The sequence below is a fragment of the Dermacentor andersoni genome, chromosome 5 (assembly GCF_023375885.2).
Source record: "Dermacentor andersoni chromosome 5, qqDerAnde1_hic_scaffold, whole genome shotgun sequence".
NCBI lineage: Eukaryota > Metazoa > Arthropoda > Arachnida > Ixodida > Ixodidae > Dermacentor > Dermacentor andersoni.
In genome coordinates, this window is record NC_092818.1 from 90,706,979 (window position 1) to 90,729,755 (window position 22,777).

General features: G+C 44.3%; 1 long non-coding RNA gene across 1 annotated transcript in view; it reads left to right on the forward strand.

The window, feature by feature from the left end:
- LOC140218359 (uncharacterized) overlaps positions 1 to 21,408 on the forward strand; it is a 284,811-nt gene extending 263,403 nt beyond the window's left edge. The window contains exon 4 of the long non-coding RNA XR_011894638.1: positions 21,294 to 21,408. This is a non-coding gene — a long non-coding RNA (uncharacterized lncRNA). The remainder of the gene's footprint in view (positions 1 to 21,293) is intronic.
- The last annotated feature ends 1,369 nt before the right edge of the window (positions 21,409 to 22,777 follow it).

A 22,777-nucleotide genomic window follows, 5' to 3' on the forward strand; every position in this document is an offset into this window, starting at 1 on the left:
TCAGTCACTTCTAAATCTCCAAGGAGCGTTTTTGTAGCCGCATATACACATATTCGTTCTCTATTTACCTGCTCCTCATTCTCTAACCACTTTTACTATCTTCCGCACCCCTGCGTCCTTGTGTGGCCTATTCTGCGGCAAGCTCTCTTCTTTCTTCTTCTCCTTGTTTTTTTTTCTATTATTGACTGTGACACTACTTTCTGGTTCCCCTAGGGGGTCTTCTTCATTACTACTTATCCTGGCCTCCTGAGCGCCCGTAGGCCACCACTCGTTTTCGCGGCTACGCGGAGGCGATCAGCGCTTCCTAGCTGCTGTGGAAACATGCCCTATGCATGCGTCCTAGCGCGCGAGGAGTCACGACATGTGAGAATGGTGCCACGTAGCGTCGACACATGCGAACTTTGCAATGCAGTTGCGTTGTAGTACACAAGGCATCCCGAAATGTAGCGATCGCATGTAGCAGTTCCATGCTGCATGTAGATGGACCAGTTTAGCTGAAGTAGGCTAGGTTACTATTTCTCGCCACCCCGTTTCAAAAGGGATGGCAATAAACCACTATCATCACCCACTCAACAGCATCGTATCGTTCCACGTGTCAAGGGGAGTGACTTGTGCGCCACGTAGCCTGGATACCTGTGTTTACTCGATGGTACACGTTATGGCGCCTCCTCTCAAGGTACGAACCACCTCTGAAGATGCGAATCGTTGAGCAACGCACGTGGCTCCAACCAGGCAACGACGGGCTCAGCAAACCGCTGTGCAGAGGCTAGCACAAGCCGCAGAACAAGCTGAAACACTCCGTCGAAGCCGGAGGGACCGTTCAGATTGTTTTCGTGAAAACGACGAGAAGAGACTTCGCCGCAAAGACCCTCTAGTGCGTGCTGCTGAAAATGGAGCTCTGATGGAGCCGTTCCTCCAGCTGACGCTGACTGTGTTGCGTGTGCCACACTGTCCTGCGAATTTTTTTAGCGTCGGCCTATCCTAACTCAAGGCAACAGGATCCCTAGTGTACGAAGCTCTACGAAGAAACATAATGTCTTACGGAAGAACGGATATCGGACAAATAAAGAAGATATGGTTTATGCTCGCCAGCCGCTAGTTCTACATTGTGGTAGTTCAGGGAGCAGTCATCGCATATGTTCCCTATTTGAATGGCTACGGTTTACCATAAAAAGGGATGAAAAATGTTCGACTCCAAATTAGAACTGGGGAACAAGAAATCCTTTCTTTATGCGTCTTTCATGACCATTATTGATGTTTTCAACTGAGACGTCATCATTCTAAGACTCTGCATGAAAGGAAGCACTGTTGGATATTCTAGAGTCATCTCTCTTTTCTGGAAAACAAATTCAAGTTCAGCAACGAAGAAAACGAGGCACGTGTTCAATTCGTAATAGTAGCGCTATAACTGTAAGGTAACACCGGTTGGCGCTTGTATATGTTCTTTATGTACCTGTATCAGGCTTATTGTGCGTGATTTAAATTTGTTGCAGCAAATAAATTTGAAGGTATGGTCGTGTCTTCGAAAGTGGCGTTCGAAGCTAGATTAACATTTCATAATTGTGAGCACTACCTGACAAAATGTGACAGCAATGGGAGCATGATTCGAGCCTCCGTTGCAATTAGGTAACAGGCAAACTTGTCAGAAGTGATCAGAAAAAGCATATAAACTCTGTCTGTCGCCTTCCAAAGCTATCAAGAGATAGAGGTTGGGGCTCACGGGCCGGGCGGGAACATTGACAAAGAAGGATCTGTCATTGCCGTCGTTTTACCACACCTTGTGGCACCATCTTCCACACCTTCTGCGGGCACCACGTTCGTCATTTAGTGGCTCTGCTTCAATGGTTGCATCTTTTGTCGATAATTGACTTCTTAAGGAAGGCACCAGCACCTGCGCGCGTTCGTTTCCATTTGCAAAGCCGTGAATGTGAGGGAAACAGGCGCAGAAAATAACAGAACCTGTCTAGAAACACCACCACATGTTCATCAATCTTCTGCTCAGCACAGGCACAAAGCATAGCCTGAAAAATGTTTCCGTGAAATCATGGCTCAGTCATGCATTGGAGCGATCAATTCTCAATAACGTTGAGCCTGAGTTAAAATTCACGCTTTTATGTATTAGGAGAAACATGGTAACTTTCTTCAAATGACTACCTGATAGGTGTTTCCTTCACCATCCATTTCCTACATGGAATTGGGAGCCCTCAGTCGTCTGCATATCATTGTGGTGAACCTTAAATTATGAGAACATCTCGCGGACTATTCACTTGTCCGCTTTAAGCCCCTCTTAGGCAAGAAATGGTTGTCAAGTTTAGAGTGATGTTGAATCGCATGTTTTCTTCTTGAAATATCCTCGGGCGCCGACGTTTTGTACACTGGCATAGGATGCTCTGTGGAATGTTCTCCTTATGTACTTTCAAAGTACTAACAGTGTGCATGATTTGGACTAATGATTTCCTTTTTACCTAATCCTCTTTGTAAATTCGCGTCCTCATGGCAATAATTTCGTTTTTACCTAATCCTAACTTTAAAGTCACATCCTCAAGTATGCCTTTATTACATTTTCAGATCTTTGAGTTCCTAATATTTATTTTAATGGAAATATTTATTGTCATTAACAAATTTTTAAACCCTATCTGTGTCGCATCGGGCAAACATCGATATCTCCACCTAATACGCCAGTTCCCTCTTGGTATACCCACGATTGATGTACAACAACTAAAGGGAAAATAATTTGACTGCACACTTGGGAACTTCAGGTTGTCAAATCAATCTAGAGACCTTCACGATAGTCCCTTCATAATACGCTCTCAGGTTGTTACCAGAGATTCAACACTAATAAAAATAACGCCTGTTTCTGCGTCAGCGCTAGCTACACCGACTGCCTCAACTGCGTCAAGTCCACTGTTTATTCTTTCCATGAATACGCGGTTATAAATAGCTGCCATGGGAGTGTTCACAGGAAGCAATCTATCTTTATGTGATATGGTTGGACACATTTTTTTTTGTTTGCTTGCAGTGCTTCATTCGGAACCGCTATCTACGAATTGCTTAAAATTGCACGCATAAAACTAGATTTCGGCTGAAAACTAAACGTTTGAAAGCGCCGTAAAATATAGCTCCTTACGCTTTCAATTCATACTGGGATTTATATGCAACGCTCGTGGTGTAAAACAAGCGCAATAATCTTCGAAATGAACATAGATAACTAAGGGTCATTTGTATCGCTCTTCACTCTGATAGGCAATTCCACATCTCATTTAGACGCTTCTCAAGGCACCCAACAAGCAATTGAAACCAGCAGTACTGCCAGCTGGCTGCCTTCAACCCCTTGACGTGCTATTGGTGTCAGTCTTTAGGGTTGGTCTTAGTCTTATTGGCCTTTTCCCGTTAGCTGCCTGCGGAAATAAATGGATATCAGTTGCTACCGACTGCAAGACCCTGTACGCGATCGCTGGGGCTCTCCCACCCATCTGTGCAATCAGCACCCCCGACTTTCTCCTCGAAGACGTTGTACTTCCCCACAGTGCTCCTCTACATCTCCTCACAGACCGGGGCCGCTATTTCATATAAAACGTTGTCCACGACTTCTTTCAGTCCACCGCTACAAAGTACAAGTTGACAACGGCGTTCCACCCTCAATCCAATGGCCTCACAGAGCGTCTTAATAGAACTATGAAAGACATGCTTGCTATCTTTGTTTCTGCCCACCATTGTGGCTGGTAAGTCGCTCTTCCCTTCGTAACATTTGCTTATAATTCTTGCCGACATGACTGTGCAGGTTTTTCTCCGTGTTATCTTTTGTACGGAAGAAACCCCACGTTGCCGTTTGACACGCTCCTTCCCGCCGTTCTTGACATGTCGTGAGAATACGCCCGTGACGCCGTCTTCAGAGCTGTAGAGGCACGCCAGATTACCCACCTGCGCCTTACCGCTTCGCACGAAAAGCGTCGATGCTGCTATAGTGCCCGTCACCACGATGCCAACTTCAACCCTGGCGGCATCGCCCCACCGCCACGGCAAGTGGACCTTTAGGAAAAGTATATTTCATCTTACTCTGCCCATACCATGTCTTGCGCCAAGTGATCGAGGTCACATACGAAATCACACCTCTCTATTCCAACATGTCTCGGCCTTCCACCGACGTCGTCCACGTCACCCGCCTCAAGTGATACCACTCGGACGATCTAGCGAGCACCCGGACGGCGCCTGAGCCGCTTGGGGTCATGTTACCAAGCGCAGCCAGAGACAAGCTGAGGACAGTACACAAGACGACAACGACGTTCGCTGATTTCTCGCGGACTGTGCTACATCTCGTCTGTCAGTGAATGCGTTGTAAATACCTGTTAATATATTACAGCCTCTCTTGTCCCCTCGACAATACTTTGCACAAAAGTGAAGGTGTTGGCTAGGAGCAGCGTTCATTATTTCTTACATTCGTTTAAGACACACTGTTCAAAGTAAAACCGCCTGATTTCTGGTTTCGATGCTAGCGAAAGCCATTGACCTCATGAGAGCTTGGTCAGAAACAACGCCCTGAGCTTTTCGGGTAACATTTTACGACTGCGGTTTCGTTACTCTTGGAACGAAAAGTTATTGAATTCCGATAAGAGACTAGTGGTGGAGGACGTTCCGCCGGTAAACTTTCCCGGCCCGGAGGCTACGTAGGTCCGCTATAGCTAGTCTCAATAAAAGGAACCCTTCGGGGAAACTTTTCACCTTGGGCTCGCGCCAAAGCTCGGGCCCAGTCATAACGGTAAAATTGGTGTCCCTAGGGCTGGTTGGCACAATACCAACTCGGTGATGAAGGTTTCGCAAAAAAAAATTATGTATTTTTTCTTTCGTACTTGTATACTTGTCTGTTTTATGGCGTCTCATGTATTGTGTATGTCACAGTCAAGTCATGCAAAACCAGTCTATTTCTCCTTAATGTATTTTGTTAAAGTGGCAATAGGCACGCTAACACTTGGTGAAAGTGTATGTCAACGCTGAAAGAATGTTCTCTTCACTCTCTATCTCTGGCTGGATGGCAACGCCATATTTCATTTGTTTTTTTTATTTTTTCAGTCAACATTTACTGCGACTTACTGCGCCATGCATTCTAGCCAACTTTTGAATGACTGTAAAGAAACTTTAGCTATCGTTATTTTGCATTCGCATATCTTAAAGCTGTGAAGATGCCGGCCACATATTTTTAGTCTGGTCAACGTTTCCAAAAGTTCATCAACCAAAAGAAAATTCTTTTTGTGCAATCAAACGCTCAAGATTATTTAAAGCCTCGGAATCTGCATGTTCATGTCAGGGTGAACCTGTTTTGATGGCTCATTACTATTGATCGTCGTTATGATTGCATCGAAACTAATATAACTTAGTGCTTCGACAGCAGTGAAGTGCCTATTGCACTTTGGAGGGTCAGGTCACTTTGTGCGGACCCTGTGTAATGAGCCATGATGAATTCCGAAATTCTGCACTTCTTAGTTAAACCGAATTCTCAGAATTGCTATCGGGACGCAGTCCTCGGTATTTATCGGTAGAAACCGGAAGCTCCTGTCCCTAGATACGACCAATATGTGCGCCTGCGGCATATTTCCTCTGATCTAACGGGAAGTCGCCGCTTGGCTTTGACAATCACTTTCGGATGAGTCCTCCTATTCTGTACGAGACTATATTCACAGTTCCAGCATATCTCATCGTCCAGAGCTTCAGCACTGAACTAGTTTGCATGAGAAGTAGAATAGCCCCAGAAAACGCGTAGCCGCTGCACGTTTCTGTACATGTTCGACGAATTTTATCAATCAGGCGATGTGACAAAGCTATTTTTCCAGATTATACTTTTGTGTTTACCTTATGTTATGGCAGGTACTGGGGAGGTTTCCATTATCAACGTACCAATTGCTCACAAAATCCACCATACAACTTTGAAGGTGTTCCAGTTCACGGACATTTATGGATGCTCTACAAAATGTGGGCTCTTGCACTCTTGGCTAAGGGAATTGCCTAAGTGTTTCCTTCGTACCTTTGGTTAACAGACATCTCAGTTTCTTTTTATTGAGCGAAATGATTTCGTGAGGTTGTGCAAGTACACAAGGCTTCCCAATGTCCCCTAGGCGACAGCCTAAATGAAGACTAATGTGTCTTGCTTGACGGAAGAGTCGTCGCAAGAAAGGTTTACGCAAGCGGAAACATCAATCTACCAGCTTATCTCCACGTTGCTCCCGCTCTGGGCCTTCGCCTCCTTTGGGCACTGAGTTCATGTGTCAGGAAACACTAAGGGAACGCTGATCGATGCAACGTTTGTGTATTTATCGAATGCGGCTCTGACCACTCTGTTAACAGAGGTGGTGAGGTAAAAAAGAACGGTACTCCGCCGCGGCACTATAGCAGCTGCGGGTTGCAAGAGGCTCATACAGGAAAAAAAAACGCGAGAAGCAGAAATGAAAGAGGAGATCGACGGTGCGAGCACGAAAGCAGGCCAATCAGGCTTTGTTGTTCTTTCCGATTCATTGCCTTGCGCCTGGCGGTATCAACGTGCCACAGAGAGCACTTGGAACACTGCAGCAAGCGTAGCCGGGCGTTCCTGCTTTTGCTGCGATGCCGTCGACCCAGCACGTGTACTTATAGCGCTGCTGGTATGACTGTTCTTTTTTTTTTTTTTGTGTGTGTGTGTGTGTATGGACAGGCCGGCGTAACAAGAAATACAAGGCTTGATGCTGATAAGAACAAATGGGTCAGCTCAACCCAACTAAACCTTTGCCTGTCTTCTGGCTCTCCACGCCAGCAATCTTGCTGATTGCAGTAAAGCTCGCATCGTGCTGTCGCGGGAACAGATTCCACATTTGTGCACACTGACAAACTTGAAGCTGTTATGGTTTTGGTACTTTCGCAAGCTTTTGGTGCGCCTTTTTCGCATACAAGCAGTCGATCGCACATGCGTCGTGGTTACTTGGCCATTTTAGTTGCATGCAACACAATGCGAACGTTTTCACTGATGCTCATGTCTAAGAGGAAGGTGCCCACCAGCAGATGCATGTAAAGCAATTGAAGCAAGAAATGGAAATGTGCTGCCACCAAACGGAATATAAACACTTGTGGCTGTTGCATTCAAGAATACAACAAAAATATTCATTGTTTGCCACAATAAAATAGGTGCGCTTGAATGAAAGTGTACATAGCATATAGGGAAACATTTTTTTTTGTATTGAAATTGTGGTGCAATGAATTAGATAGTTTCTGCAGATTATGCTTAAGACATACTGGTGGACCAATTGATTAGACATGATGGAAGGGTGTCGAAGCTTCACAGAGGGAATGCTGGTACAAATTAAGCAAAGAATGTATTATTTTTACGTTCACGTTCCTTTCCGTTCTATTCATGGCAAATGCTTCGAGTTTAGTAACTTGCACAAAACGGTGGCGTAAAACACATTGACAGGCGCCGCTTGCTCTTGCGATGTCTATTTAATATTACTGAAAACATGGGGTAAGATGTTTTGCTGGACATACTTTATGGCAGTGGCATAGAATTAAATATGCTTCCAATACCTTATTCAAAATTTTACTTATTGACAGTAACGACTTTACGAACATGTAAAGAAATAAATCAGTCGGTGCAATAACCTAACCTGCTTATTGAAATGCTGCATTTAGTACCACATTCCGCGATTACGGACTCAAAATGCGCTCTGAAATGAATTGCTTCCGCTACCATTTTAACACGACAATGTTAAGGGCGCCGCGTGGCAGAAAATCTGGCATCGGCGTCCAACGTCCAATGTCGACTGCCCTGTGCGCTTAAAACCATTCCGACGGTGCATGGCCAACAACGCAAGCCCTCAGTATAGCGCAGATACGTTACTGAACTAATGAAATTTCTCAAAGCAGAATACGTCAGAAAAATCGCCGAGTACGACTTGCGCACAACCTACTGACATGATATATCGACTGATAGTAATTTGAATATAGGAGAATATATAATCCTGTTACGCAGCAAGTTAAACACAAACCCCTTTTCCAGCGTTTCTACCAACCATGAAGCGGCGCCTCCGGCTCCTTGCAACACCATCCAGATGGCGCTCGGCCCCGCACGTCCACGGCCAACGCAAGACGCCGCGTTTCTGCCAGAAACCTCACCTTCGTGCATAGCGTTCACCGCCAGCGTTTCCCGTTAAACATTGCGGTTACATAGACTTTCTTTGGGCACCCCTACAAAGTATCAGAATTTGGTCATAGACTGCCCGATTTTCCGCAGATACAGTTGAAAGTCGTAATAACGAAATCGGGGGGGAATGCGAAAAAAATCACTTACGCGAGAATTTCGTTGTTGCGAAATGAGACAGGACAGATAGGGAATGCGTCGCAGAACGCAAGTTTACTCTCAACATTTCGTTAGCCTACTTTGGCAAGCTTGCGAGGACATAGAAACACATTGCCGGCAGTACAACGTGTACTGCATGCCTCAATCAGCAGGGGCAGCACTGCCACGCAGTAGCATTCTCGGTCAATTGATTTCGGAGATGAGATCACTCTAGCGAGATTCTGCGTAAGTCAGCATCGGACGCAGAGAAACAGTGCCGCGCACATGCATCAGCATTTCTCCAGCGCACGCAGTTGCCCATAAGTGCCAACCCGATCGGTGCCGAGCGCAAAAGCGATTTCATCTCGTGTACCCGAAGGCTATCGATCGAGATTACAGCCTTCGCGCAAATATATGTTCGGCGCAGAATCCGCCTGCGATGCCGGTCGGATACAGCACCAAAACTAGCGTTCTTGAAGCAAGGAATGCGTATTCCCGGACGATCGCTAAATCGCAGCCCACTGTGCGGCACTCCATGCTGCGACCGCCATCTCAAGCGCCATAAAGAATTCGGCGTTGGTGGCACGTGGATTTCCTTGCTCTTGCTCCATTTTTCTCACCAAGACGCACATTGCGCACTGCACTAGGTGTGCAAAAACCGTCGTCGCATGCCGGTAGCAACATGCTGCTGCTCCAAACGGGCGATCAGCAAACAATATGGCGGCCATGACGTGTTTCTGGCGCGATCGCTTCCGGTGCTTGGTTGTTTTAGTAAAGAAAAATGGCGGCGCCGGCGAAAGTGTAACGTGGTGGTGTTGTACACAATTGTAGTGCAATTAAATCGCATTTGAGCACATTTTGGAGTCTGCTCGCCTTGTGGGGTTACGTTCCGGCAAATTACGTAGACGTGCGACTGTAGCACAGCGCCATTTTTTTTATTGGGAGGTATGAAAAGCAATGAGTTGTATGGGCGTTCCCAGGGCATACGAAAATATTGTGTTGTCGTGGGATTCCGTTATCGCGGGTTTCGATGTATTTACGATCAAGTTCCGGATTGACACCGTATGTTTTCACGATTTTTCATGTTCTGTGGTCAAAACCCACGAGCGCAATGACTGTTGTTTTATGGAGTAGCTATAACAGCTGCACCTCGCCTATTCGCGGTGCCCTTTTGGCAACACTAAATGTATTGTGTTGTATTCAAAGCCAACGATTATTTGGTCAGTGGCATGATCGTGATCAATTGCAGCAGCACTGCCACTTGAAGATGGGCAAAATATGGATTATACTGTGGATGACATTCAAGCAGAGTTCAGCTGTCTTGTGTTGGAACGTCTACTCGATGAAGTAATTTCTCGGGAGCTGGTGCACGACCTGTAGATGGTAGTTATAAGTAAGCCAAGTTTTCGAAAGTTATGTTGGGTGTCTTTATTTACACTCCGACATAGCAATGCAAAGTGTAAAAGAGTTTAGCAGGGTTAAAAAGGCACACAACTAGTAGTTCCTAGTGGCGAGGTGTGCTCAGCCTCACAATGGACAGTGCCATGAGCAGGTCTCTGGCAAAGACTTCCTCAGAAAGGTCGGAGCGGCAATTGGCTCTAGAACTAGCCCAGCAATCAAAATCTTAAGTGTAATCAATTTGTTGTACTGGTTATTGTGAGTTGTTCATTGTGTATTTCACTTAAAGGTTTGTGGGCAATAATATGAAACAGTAAAACTTCGTTAATACGTACCCAGGAGCATGCGTACCCTCCGAATACGTAGCCAGTGTCAATCTTGGATTGCCGCCTGATACCGGCAAAAACCCCGAGAGCCAGTGCGGCTATTCTAATCCAGGTACAACCAAATTAGGAAGACCCACCAAGCTTCAACAAGACACTCCCTCATCTGGACAGGAATCGGCCTCCCTGGTGCAGTATTCGATCACTACCTCCCAAATGACTCATTCGATTAACCAATGGCCCTAAGTCCCCAGCACCAGCGGAGCACCTGACCAAGGTGGCGGTCAGACCTGTAACGCCGCAGAGGGTGCTAAGAATCTCTGGACCCGGGCAGGCCGCCAATGGAAACTCACCTTTGCAATGCTTAACACCCTAACCCTCACGAGTGACGCTAGCATAGGAACTTTGAGGAACTATCAGTCATAGTTTGGGATTCCATTGGCCTGAGTGAGGTTAGAAGAAATGGTGAGGCTTACACAGTGCTGACAAATGGCCACTTCCTCTGATGTAGAGGACTACCAGATAAGGAGCAGTTCGGAGTAGGATTCCTAATCCATAAGTACATAGCGGGCAACATTGAAAAAATCTACAGCTAGAATGAGAGGGTAGAGTAGCCCTAATAAAACTGAATAGAAGGTGTAGAATAAAGGTAGTACAAATTTACACGCCAACCTCCAGTCACGATGATGAAGAAAAAGAACAGCTTTATGAAGATGTTGAATTAGCGATGCGTAAAGTGCAAACTCTGTATGCTGTAGTCATGGGCGACTTCAATGAAAAAGTGGGGGGAAAGCAGGCTGGTGAACAAGCAATTGACAACTACGGCGTGCGTTCTAGGAACAGTCCAGGAGAGGTGCTGGTAGAATTCGCGGAAAGAAATTACCTACGAATAATGAATACTTGTTCAGGAACCGCAGAAAGTGGAAATAGCAACAGGAAGTGGACCCGAAAAGCCCTTAATGGTGAAACAAGAAATGAAATAGACTTTTCACTTTTTGCCGATCCCAGGATAGTGTAGGATGTAGAAGTATTAGGTAGGGTAAAATGCAGTGACCATACATTCATCATCTTCAGCAGCATGGCTACGCCCACTGCAGGGCAAAGGCCTCTCCCATACTGCTCCAACTACCCCGGTCATGTGCTAATTGTGGCCAGGCTGTCCCTGCAAACTTCCTAATCTGATCCACCCACCTAATTTTCTACCGCCCCCTGCTACGCTTCCTTTTTCTTGGAATCCAGTCCGTAACCCTGAATGACCATCGGTTACCTTTCCTACTCATACATGTCCGACCCATGCCCATTCCGTTTTCTTGATTTAAAGAAAGATGCCATTAACTCGCGTTTGTTCCCTCACCCAATCTGCTATTTTCTTATCCCTTAACATTACACACATTATACCTTTTTCTATAGCTTGTTGCGTCGTCCTGAATTTAAATAGAGCCCTTTTCGTAAGCATCCAGGTTTCTGCCCCGTAGGTGAGTACTGGTAAGACAAAGCTGTTGTACACTTTTCTTTTCAGGGATATTGGCAACCTGCTGTTCATGATCTGAGACTGGCTGTCAAACGCACCCAAGCCCATTCTTATTCTTCTCATTATTTCAGTCTCATGATCCGAATCCGCGGTCACTACCTGTCCTAAGTAGATGTATTCCCTTACCACTTCCAGTGCCTCACTACCTATCGTGAACTGCTGTTCTCTTCCGAGACTGGTAATCATTACTTTAGTTTTCTGCACATTAGTTTTTAGACACACCCTTCTACTTTGCTTCTCCAGGTCAGTGCGGCCTACATGACCTCACATCATACATTAGTAAGGTCAAAAGTAAAATTGATCAAGAAGAAACAGGCCAACCTAGACGTAGTAAGGGTAAAAGCAGACCAATTCTGGTTGGCACTTGCAAACAAATATGCAGCCTTAGAACAGAAAGATGAAGATGCCATAGAGGCAATGAATGAAACCGTAACTAGGCTGGCTTCTGAAGCAGCCATTGAGTGGGAGGTAGGCTACCAAGGCAACCAGTAGGTAAGCTCTCCCAGTTAACAAAGGACGTAATAAAGTAGCGACAAAGAATGGAAATGTCCAACTGAAGAGATCAGATAGAATCCGCGGAACTGTCAGAACTAATCAACAAGGAGAAAATAAGGGATATTGGAAATTATAACGTGACAAAGACTGAGGATGCCATAAATAATCGATCGAGACTGAAATCAGTGAGAAAGTAACGTGACATCAGAGAAACCAAGATGTATGTAGTGAATGAGAAGCAGCGTAACATCATCAGCACTTTCCAAAATATAGTAAAAGCAGCGGAAGCATTCTATAATGACATGTACTTTACGAAAAGCAGCAATGATACCTCCATTCAAGATAGTAATGGAGAGGTTACAGAGGCTCCTTCTATACATAGCGATGAAGTCAGAAGGCCGTGCAAGACATGAAACAAAGAAACGCGGCAGGAGGAAATCGACTACCAGTCGATTTAATGAAACATGGAGGAGAGATAAAGCTTGAAAAACTAGAGACGCTTTATACAAACTGTGTATCGACTTCAAGAGTCCCAGTGAACTGGAAGAATGCCAATATTATACTAATCCACAAAAAGGTAGACATTAAAGAATGGAAAAATCATAGGCTCCTTAGCTTACTTACATTAGTAAAAGTAATATTCTCCAAGATATTCTCCAATAGAATAAGGGAAACAGTGGACTTCAGTGAAACAAGGGAACAGGCAGGTTTCAGGAAGGGATACTCTACCATGGATCGCATCTATGTCATCAATCAAGTAATCGAGAAATACGCCGAGCGGAATCAGTGTCTCTTTATAGCTTTCATAGATTACGAAAGGGTTTTCGATTCAGTAGAGATAACAGCAGTCATAGAGGCATTGCATAATCAAGAACTACAGGAAGCTTACATAAATATGTTGGAAAGTATCTACAAAGATTCCACAGCTTGCTTAATTCTCCACAAGAAAAGTAGGAAGATACCTATAAAGAGCTGGGTCAGACAAGGGGGCACAATCTCTATAATACTATTCACTGCGTGCTTGGAAGAACTATTGAATCTATTAAATTGGGAAGGCTTATAACTATGAATCAACGGTGAATATCTCAGCAATTTCCGATTTTCAGATGACTTTGTCCTGTTCGGCAACAATAGGGACGAGTTACGACAAATGATTGAGGACCTTAACAGAGAGAGTATAAGAGTGGGGTTGAAGATTAATATGCATAAGACAGACAAAGATCAATAGCCGGGCAAGGGAACAACAGTTCAGGAAGGCCAGGGAGCCTCTAGAGTCTGTGAAGGAGTACATTTACCTAGGTCAATTACTCACAGGGAACCCTGCTCATGAGAAGAAAATTTACAGAAGAATAAAAATGGGTTGGAACGCATTCGGCAGACATTGTCAGATCCTGACTGGAAGCCTACTATTATCTGTAAAAAGAAAGGTGTAAAATCAATCTATTCTATCCGTGCTTACATACGGGGCAGAAACTTGGAGACTCACAAAGAAGCTCGAAAACTATAGTTAAGGACAGCGCAAAGATCAATGCAACGAAGAATGTTAGGCGTAACGTTAAGAGACAGGAAGAGAGCGGTTCCCATCAGAGAGCAAATAGTGATAGCCGGTATTCTTATTGGCATTGAGAGAAAGAAATGGAGCAGGGCAGGTCATGTAAGCCGTAGGATAACCGGTGGACCATTAGGCTTACATAATGGGTTCCAAGAAAAGGGAAGCGAAGTGGAGGGCGGCAGAAGACTAGATGGGGTGATCAAATTAAGAAATTCTCAGGCGCTAGCTGGAATCGGTTGGCACAGGACAGGGGTAATCGGAGATCGCATGGAGAAGACTTCGTCCTGCAGTGGATATAAAATAGGCTGATGATGAAGCTGCAGTTACCGGGAAGTGTGAGAAGCAGTCAGGGATCTTTGAATGCAGTCGCTTTCCACTCTTAAAGGCGAATATTAAACGTCGTCTAATTTTTTTAGTTAGCATATGCAAGTGACAAGGAAGACAACGTATTCGACACTGACATTTCTGAAGTTTTAAAATGATAGTTTATCTAAGCTGAATAAAACAGAAGCTGACAGTCAAATAAAACCATGAACGGCATTAAACATTCATTTCAGTTCGTAAATGTTCGCTTTGGTTAAGCATAGAGGTGTCACTGCAAAAAATATTGCTTTAGGGACTTCATGTAGCAATTAGTGGAAACTTGCTCTTTGGGCTTCTTGGTCAGGTATTGTCATATAAGGCGCCAGAGAACATAAGGAACAAGCAAGGAGACCGCCACAATCGCAAGGCGGACTAACTATTGATCTATAACTATTTATCACGCAGAAAAAACGCTTTCTCAAAAGAAATAAACTGGATATACACACAAGGTTATGGAGAAAAAGCGAAAGCGAAATACTGCTTGTTTATGGTTGATGCTGAGAGAGAAGACGCAGATGCACCTCCCCCGCCCACACACATACTCACAAACACACATGCATAGTAACTGACTTCCTCTGTGTATTCACTTCGTCCTAACGTTTTTTGTTAGCGTGCTACATTTATTCGCCACCCATCACATACGATCATATTGAAGAAGCTTCCAGCTTGATAAGCTTTGCTAACCATCTCCGGAAAGTAGCGGCGTAGGCGCAATCGTGTCCATTGTTGTGGCTTATGGTAGTGTTAGGGCAAGGGATCCACCAAGTCCATAGACGGCTACGTCAGGTTGTAGGAATGAAGGAAAAAGGGTTTATTAGCTTAGTTACACGGGTCCAATTACGGAAGTCCACTCCATGCAGGAGCAAGTTGAACATCGCAGTTCACATAAGGGCCCTCTGCCCCCCCCCCCCCACCCTACTCTAGAAGCATCTGCTTTTAACACCGTCGTCTTCCCTAAGCGAGTCGACTAGGGAATCTGAAGACTTCAGCAGCCAATCACAATCGTCGGATTCGTTGCGATACCACGCCCATGCTCCCAATACTCCGCAGTGACCCTGTCTCCGAAGCCCGATGGTTTGGAATGTGCGGCAGGATTGCAACCGGCGAATCCAAAGTCGCCGTCATTGTTTCGTACCATTGGAAGCCTAGCACCACCCCCCCCCTCCTTCATCCTTAGTTCAGGTGGTCAGGTATTGGTGGGGTTGGTGGCCTGTTGTGGACCCGTTATGAGTCGGTGGCCACGCTGCATTGACTTCTGACTAGGGAATGATGGAGGGGTGTAGGCTTGCCTCGTGGCAAAGTCTAATTAACTGTGAATCCCAGGTCGCTCTTGTTGTTTGGCAGCGTTAGATAGGGGTCCCGCTTTCATCCTCAGCTCATACTACCAGGTAATGATGGTGTGGTGGCCTTTCTTCGGACCCGTCACGAGTCGGTGTCCACGCTGCCTTGACGTCTGCATAGGCGCTGATGGATGGGCGGGCCTTAGGCATACGTCCTATGAATGCCTTTGTGTTGTTGAGACATAGCACCATACTGCTCGAAAATCTGATGCGACTTTCACTACCATTGCATTTCTTGTAGATATAGTTAAAATTTTTTTTACAAACTAGCAGCTCCATGATTATGCGTTACTTTTTTTACTTCTACTATTCACAATTGATGCATAAAATATAAAAACAAATTATCGGGTAGCAGGTCTAACATCAGCAAAGATATGACACCTTCCTCACACACGTCGTAGTGCGAAAGAAAACAGGCGAAACCGAAAGACGAGGTAGAGGGCAGGCGCACGCTCCTTCTGCCTTATCTTTCTGTCATATGTGCCTTTTCCAGCACAGCAACTCATGTCCATTCGCCATCAGCAAGTGAAAAAAAAATGACAATTTGGAAAGATATTTTCTCACTTCCGCCTCCTTTCGTTTTTTCTTTCTTCCGTTGCTAAGGCTGGATTCTATATTACATTTGTAGAACCAGACAAAGTTGAGCTAGTTGACAGGAAGTCATCGTAAAAGACGGTAAAGCGTGCAGCAGACATGGACACAAGACAACAGAACCAGAGAAGAGAACCGGCGTTTGTAGTGTCTCGTTCTCTTTTCTATTATACGTTTCTGCACGCCTTACCTTCTTTCTAAGTTACATTTATTTGCTGTTTAACAACTGATAATAAAAAAGAACGTCGGCTACCCCACAGCAAGTTACACAAGGCCATTTTTCAATGTAATTCTCCTGCAAACGGAAAACAAAACGCAGTTATCAACAATACAAAAAAGCTATACAGAACAAGTGTCAGATACACGAACTTACTTGTCGGCGCCTAACAATGAAATCGAAGTCCTGTTAAATGCCCAGGTATTCTGTCGCTGCTGAGTCGAAACGGGTGAAGTAACCCTTTGTAGGACGGCATGTATATTTTACAATGCCCCTGAATTTTTTAGTGTTCTATGAAAAAAATAGGTTCCTAAATTCTCTTGCTCCAATAAACCATACACATCGCGTGGGGGCTCCGAATAGCTTATAGTAAATTTTATTTCTCTACACCACGCCGTTTGTTTATAAAAAAATGAGACGTATTTGAAGCACTGCCACTAAATGTTCATTCAAAGAGTGTAACGCAGATGAAATATCGACCGTATGTGCTCTTAATAGAAAATTATGTCTGACCACTGTCTTCATGAACAAATATTCCATTTCTTGTGGCATTAGTAGATGAAGGTGCTAAGAAGTAGTTTGCAACTAATTACGTTTCTGTACAACAGAAGGCCTAAGCGTTGGTCTGTCTGGTCTGACGTGTGCTGCTGGAAAACCAAACGCGAATAATTACACAGACACGTTGTCCTCGTCTGTTTCAAATGTCTTTCTCTTTTTATTAGTACTTGGTTTCCTAATCAATTCTATGCAACAAGTCGCTGAATTTTATTTATTGGGGGGGGGGGGGCGTATTTGTCCTACTGACAGTACACGATATTTCTCCAAAAGTGGCACTCATTCCTCTGATTAATGTTCAAGGGTCTCAATAACCAATAATGTGTAACCACTTCTCTCTTTGAACGAACCTAGCAGGACGAAGTGGCACAGCAAAGACCTTAACCAAATTTTTGTGTGCCTTTTTGGCCAGCGCATCCAATACCAACTTCCTTGGTGCCTTTTTGCACGTGGATGCTTTTGCACGTGCATTAACAAGGCTTAGTTTTACTGACTAGCTATTATCTCAAGATACAAAAACGGGTGCTTATTGTGAGCTACAGGTGCGAATCAATATACAGGGAACAGGAATAACTTATGGGGCGTCTTTGGAACTTGCTAATGTAAAGCAAATGCGAGACAAAATCAGGAAGCGTTCCGACAAGGAAGAATTTCTTAGTCGATTTTGCACGCTGGTAACTACCTGGTATTCATTCCCGAAACTATTCTTAAATGAAGTGTTCAAACCTTCACTTAAAAGGAAGGACCAAACAAATAATATAAATGCGCCCCTTTGCTGCTGAGAGGCATTTTCGCGAACATGGTCAAGTGCTACCCATATGTCCCATTGTCCTATAAAGTATCCTAATTCTTCGTGGGGTCGTGTTCATTTCGTATCAGCTCCCTGATCGGTTTTTCTATGCCTTCAAATATGTGCTCTTGAGTAATTACAATATAACCCAATCTGACCCAGTCATACAACCCAGCGTAGGGATTAGTAACTTATTGTAACACTCCAAAAACTTCCGTTTTCTACGCAACCATCGGTGAAAGAAGAAGACACTGACATGCACACTGATTTTTCGACGAGGACATAGTCACTTGGAAGATAACATGACGCGCGTGAAAAAAAATTTACTCAAGATTCCTTTGAGTTTGGGGTCACTACAGGAATGTTTGCTGCCGCTAGATTCTTCCCTCAGTATTCGCCCTGCATCCCGAAGTTCCTCTAGCGCACATGACTGCGGAGGCTCGTTTATGGCGAAGCGAGGCACACCGTGTTCACTTGAACTATATAGCATCCCTTGGCTGTGAATTCACATCAACCATTTCCAAGTTTGCCGAAACGTGACTGGGTGTTGAAATTGGGGACGACCGAGGTTGAATTCGAAGGCTTGCGCACTGAGAATTGTGGCTGTGCTATTCAGCTCACGTGAGCTGTAGGCTTCTTATTGCTGTTTTTGTGAGCAGGGTAAATCGAAGTGCTCAGCGATGTCAGCTGCATATCGACAGGTGTGAGTGGCCCGTTGCGACCTCCACCACCGCTACATAAACTTCATTTCGTTCTTGCGTTATTCCATAGATATGATTCCTTCTTCACCATTTTTTTTATTTCCCCGTTTTATTGTGTTGACCAATGTATGTGGCATTTTGATCATTGATGTGTCTTGTTGAGCTAAGCGAGAGAGAGTAGGCGGCATCATCTCTGATGCGAAGCTCTCTCAGAAACACGTTAGTTTAACACCACACTAATGAGTTTTCTTGTTTATTTAATTGGAATAGCACCAATTACAAATGTGCGTATCTGGTATAAACCAGTAATTTGTGGCACACATGTTTAAACAGCACGAATTATGAGGTTAGCGAGGGCAATTAGTGAGATTTAATTATGATTTCTAAACATTCACTTTGGATGCGAATACTGCAGTTGGGGCGAATTCATTTGTGGCAAAAACTACTGAGGTGAAGCTCAATAGTGGTCACTTTGAAGGTAGGAAGTACCCCCAAATACGTACAGTAGTGCATAGAATATTGTAATTAGCATGTTACTAAACATGGCAATATATTTTACGGCAATTTCTCTGTTCAGGGCTTATTTGCTTCCTCATCATTCTGCTCCCGTTATGCCAAGAAATTTTCTTTTTCTCCTTAAGAAGCAAAAACATTTTCCAACAAACGTGTCTGCCTCATTATAAAATAAGCTCTTCATATGAAATGATGATAGCTCTGTTATTTTTCTTCGAAATCGCCTAGAACATTGAACGGCTTAATGCGCCACTCTTTTCCTAGTAAATGGCTCTGGTTGGCATACGCAGTAACAGCTTTTGGATGTAGCTTCAGCCGCAACTTATACTGTCCCTATCCTGCACAAGGCTTGCAATGTTCGAACGAGTGGCGCCGCACAGCACAGTTGAGAGGGTACTCATCCTTTTGCGCAAGGAGATACCGAGTGTCTTGTTTACGTTTTATATTCCTTGGTGTCGTTGAAGTGTACCAGGGCTTTGCAAAGCCCCTGCTTAGTGGATTACCCAGTTGAGTGGCACTAGTTAATAGTGCTACTATGGCGCAAGCAAATGTGTGGCATGCAGTGTTGTTCGCCTAACAGTTCTATTCGATAGTTTTGAGTCAGAAAGGTTCTTTGGCGTTAGGTTTTTTTGGCAGACATAAGAAAAAGGAAGTTCCTTTCATTGCGATGGTGGTCATCGGCATATGGGCAATTTTCAGGAGGGAAAGTATTTCTCCCAGATATACTGAACCACATTTGTCGTGCACCACCGACTTCAAACGGGCAATAAAGCAATGCAAGAGTGGCCGCTTCGCCTTGATTGTGGGACGTCGCGTTTCGAACGTGTGACCGAGCTGCTAATCATATAATTGATGGTGTCGACAACAGTACACAACACGTACTTTTTGTGCCGCCAAGTCGCTTTCGTGACGTATGGATAATACTTTTCAAAGGTGTCAAAGTCAATTCTAAACGTAGATTTTGATGTAGGGGGCATCACCGGCACTTGTCCTTCTCTCTTGTCCTTGGCCTGGACCTGGCGCTCGGGGTCAAGGCACTCGGACTGTCGGCTCCGTTTACGATTTAAAAATCAAGTGCAGAAGGAAATGATGTAAAGAAATGCAGGGAGGTTAACAAGGTGTTGTGCTGGTTGACTATCCAGCATGGGAGGAAAGGGTATTCGCATAAAAGGGAAACACAGAGAGAAAAGGACTCAAAGTATCACCTACACCTAGCAGAAATAATTTTATTTACAATGAACAGGTTCTTTCGGACAAAAACAAAATCTTCAGATAACCTTTGGGTCAGCAGTTTGATTATTCACTCGACATTCACTCGAAGCGCGGAGTGTTCGTAAGTTTGGAAAGTTGAAGCGTCAACAGGTAAATCTTAGGTCAATGAATGTAGGTACGACGTATATCGACAGCCAATAGATCGACATGCTGAATTAATAGAAAAACTATTTTTTCGCTCGATTGCCCAGAGTACCGCTCAAGCTGTTTGGTAAGATCTATGATGTATTTAATAATACAACACAATTGCAAAGACCGCATGCACACGAAAGGACGCCCCACAAGAACTAAAAATATCGCCATAACCTCTAAAAAAAATTGTGATTCTCAAGAATAGTAAAAGCGCTTTCACTGCGCGCAACGACAGAAATTTTTCTAAAGAGTACGAATTGCAATCACATAAAACAAACTGCATGCCATCTGAAACATTGGGCACAAGCAAATTAGAAACAAATTAATTGAGTCCGTCAGCGTAAGTTCACTTTTCATATAGCTTGTGTAAGCCACGTTGGGCATGATGCTGTCGAAGCATGCTTGACCTCGTCTGTTGGGGACCCGTGTTTTTTGGAAGTCGCAAGATGCGTCAGTTTTATGTAAGCCGGCATACCGATGGTTTTAATCACACCGGTCAGGTTATTGCGAACCCCATACGAGAGCAGATAAAATGACTTCGCTTTTCCTCGAAAATCGTGTTGAATCCGTCGAACTGCTGTGTGCAGTTCCGGGCAACGCTATGAGAAAGAATATTTCTTTGTTGCCAAAATGTGGGGGAATCATTACGAGAGAATCACGCTGTGATTCAATTCGTAAGCTTTAATGCGCAGTTGTCTTATATGCCATTGACGGTCTGCTCATAGGTGCACTGTGACTTCAGCGACTGCAGAGACGCTTGCGAGTCGGTGAAAATAACATAATGTTAAATGCCTTTGCGAAGAACATAAACAACAGCTGCAGTTCATTTAGTAGCATCTGCTGCAGCAGCTGAATTCATGTGGCTCATTGTGGCAAAGATTGCCGCATATACCTGGCAGATAGTGTGCATCACAGTCCACTGCTAAACAAACTCTCTGTTGTGGTCCTCTCGCGATGTTAGCACACTTACTGCGAAGTCTGTCTGACGCTGTGATACTGCAGTTAACATGCGTGTAATAAAGTTCAGCTTCATAAGGCACAAGTCATCTGTACCAATGCGAGGTCAACGTATCTTTGATGGAAGGAAAACTACGCAAGTGATCTACGCCGATGTGCCTCTTGAACTCGTAAATGTGTGAGCAAGTACAACAACAGATATAAATGTGCTAACGAGTAAAATATATATCCACGTGCTTGCAGGAGTACTTATCTTATTATTCAATCCAGGATTGACGTGGTCACCGGCCAGGAACGCAGCTTCACTGGTGTTTGCCTCTGCGCAGACGGACACATGGTTCAACGGGAACAAGCTGGGTATTCAGGAACGCAGCTTAAAGCGAGGCGGTGAGTTGGCACTTTCGCTGTACCATAAAGCGTACACAAACGCGCACAATCATATGCACCAAAAGGCGTCTGGCTTCTTTCTGGATGATCTTCTACTGTTGAGTTGCTTTTCGGCCTGCTGAGGTTTAACTTCACGGCTTTTGCTAGCACACTTGTGAGTGCTTTTCTGTTTGACAGGGAAAGCGCTGTAGCAGATGAAAACGGTGTCACAGGTGAACCTCTCAGGGTGCCGCATACGTTCATGCAGGGCCATTCACGGATAATACTCTGACTTTGCTTGCGAACGTACGAATGAGAAATGCTAGCTTTGGATCCATCGATTTCAGCTAATTTATGAACAAATGATGACTCAGTCGTCAGCCTATCCAAATTCTGACCTAGATACTTGCGTCTTGAGACTGAATAAAAGATCGCGCATCATTAAGGTTCTAGTGCGAGACAGCAGGACCGCTTTGCTAAATAAAGTCAGGAACACCTCGGCTTTCTGCAAGCTCATGAGTTGTGAGAACCGGCGCCTAATACACTTCATGGGTACTCTCGTCCCTCATATGATTAAAGCTGTCAGTAAAATGTCTAATTAGAAAACCAGACCTGTTTATGAAAGTAGCTCAGCATCAACAGCTATCTTCATTATACACCCGGTATCCACGAAACATACCTGTGCGGCTGGCTCTAGTACACTAATTCGTCTACTAAAGGATTTGTTATACTTCAGTTCAATAAAGAAGAAGCATTTGAGTTATCTAAACAAATGTTGTCAACCAGCCCGAAACACTTTCCATATCATGTGCACGATTGAATTTATTACTTCTTTACGAGAGGCGCCAAAACAGGATAACTTTTAGTGATTCCCAGGTGGCACTCGCATAGTTTAACCGCACCAGTATAGAAACAATGAATAATATTATGGCTTACGACACTATCAAAAATCTCACGAAGGGAAACCAAGCGCGACATGCAATATTCTTTCAGTGGATCCCATGACCGTCTATTATTCCAGACAGGCTATCGTCGATGACTCCACAAGACACGCACATCAGAGAGATTATGTTCTTTCAATCCTACTATCGGGAAGTGAATAGGGATGCATTATAAAAAACACATATGCAAGTTGAAGCTTAATGGCATTCATTGTTTGGAAATTACAGAAGTTTTGATTTCTTCTACAGTGATCGTATTAGTGAATTTTGCATTCTGCCTACCTTAAACACAAAAACCGAAAACCCTGTTTATTACTTACGTCTTGGTACAGCCTGCAAAAAACACTCATTACAGAATTTTCCCGTGAATTCGGTGCGTTCAAAGTCCACAGTGTGACTGTCGCCACCAGACGACAGCTTAAAAGCCAGACGCGTACGGCACTATAA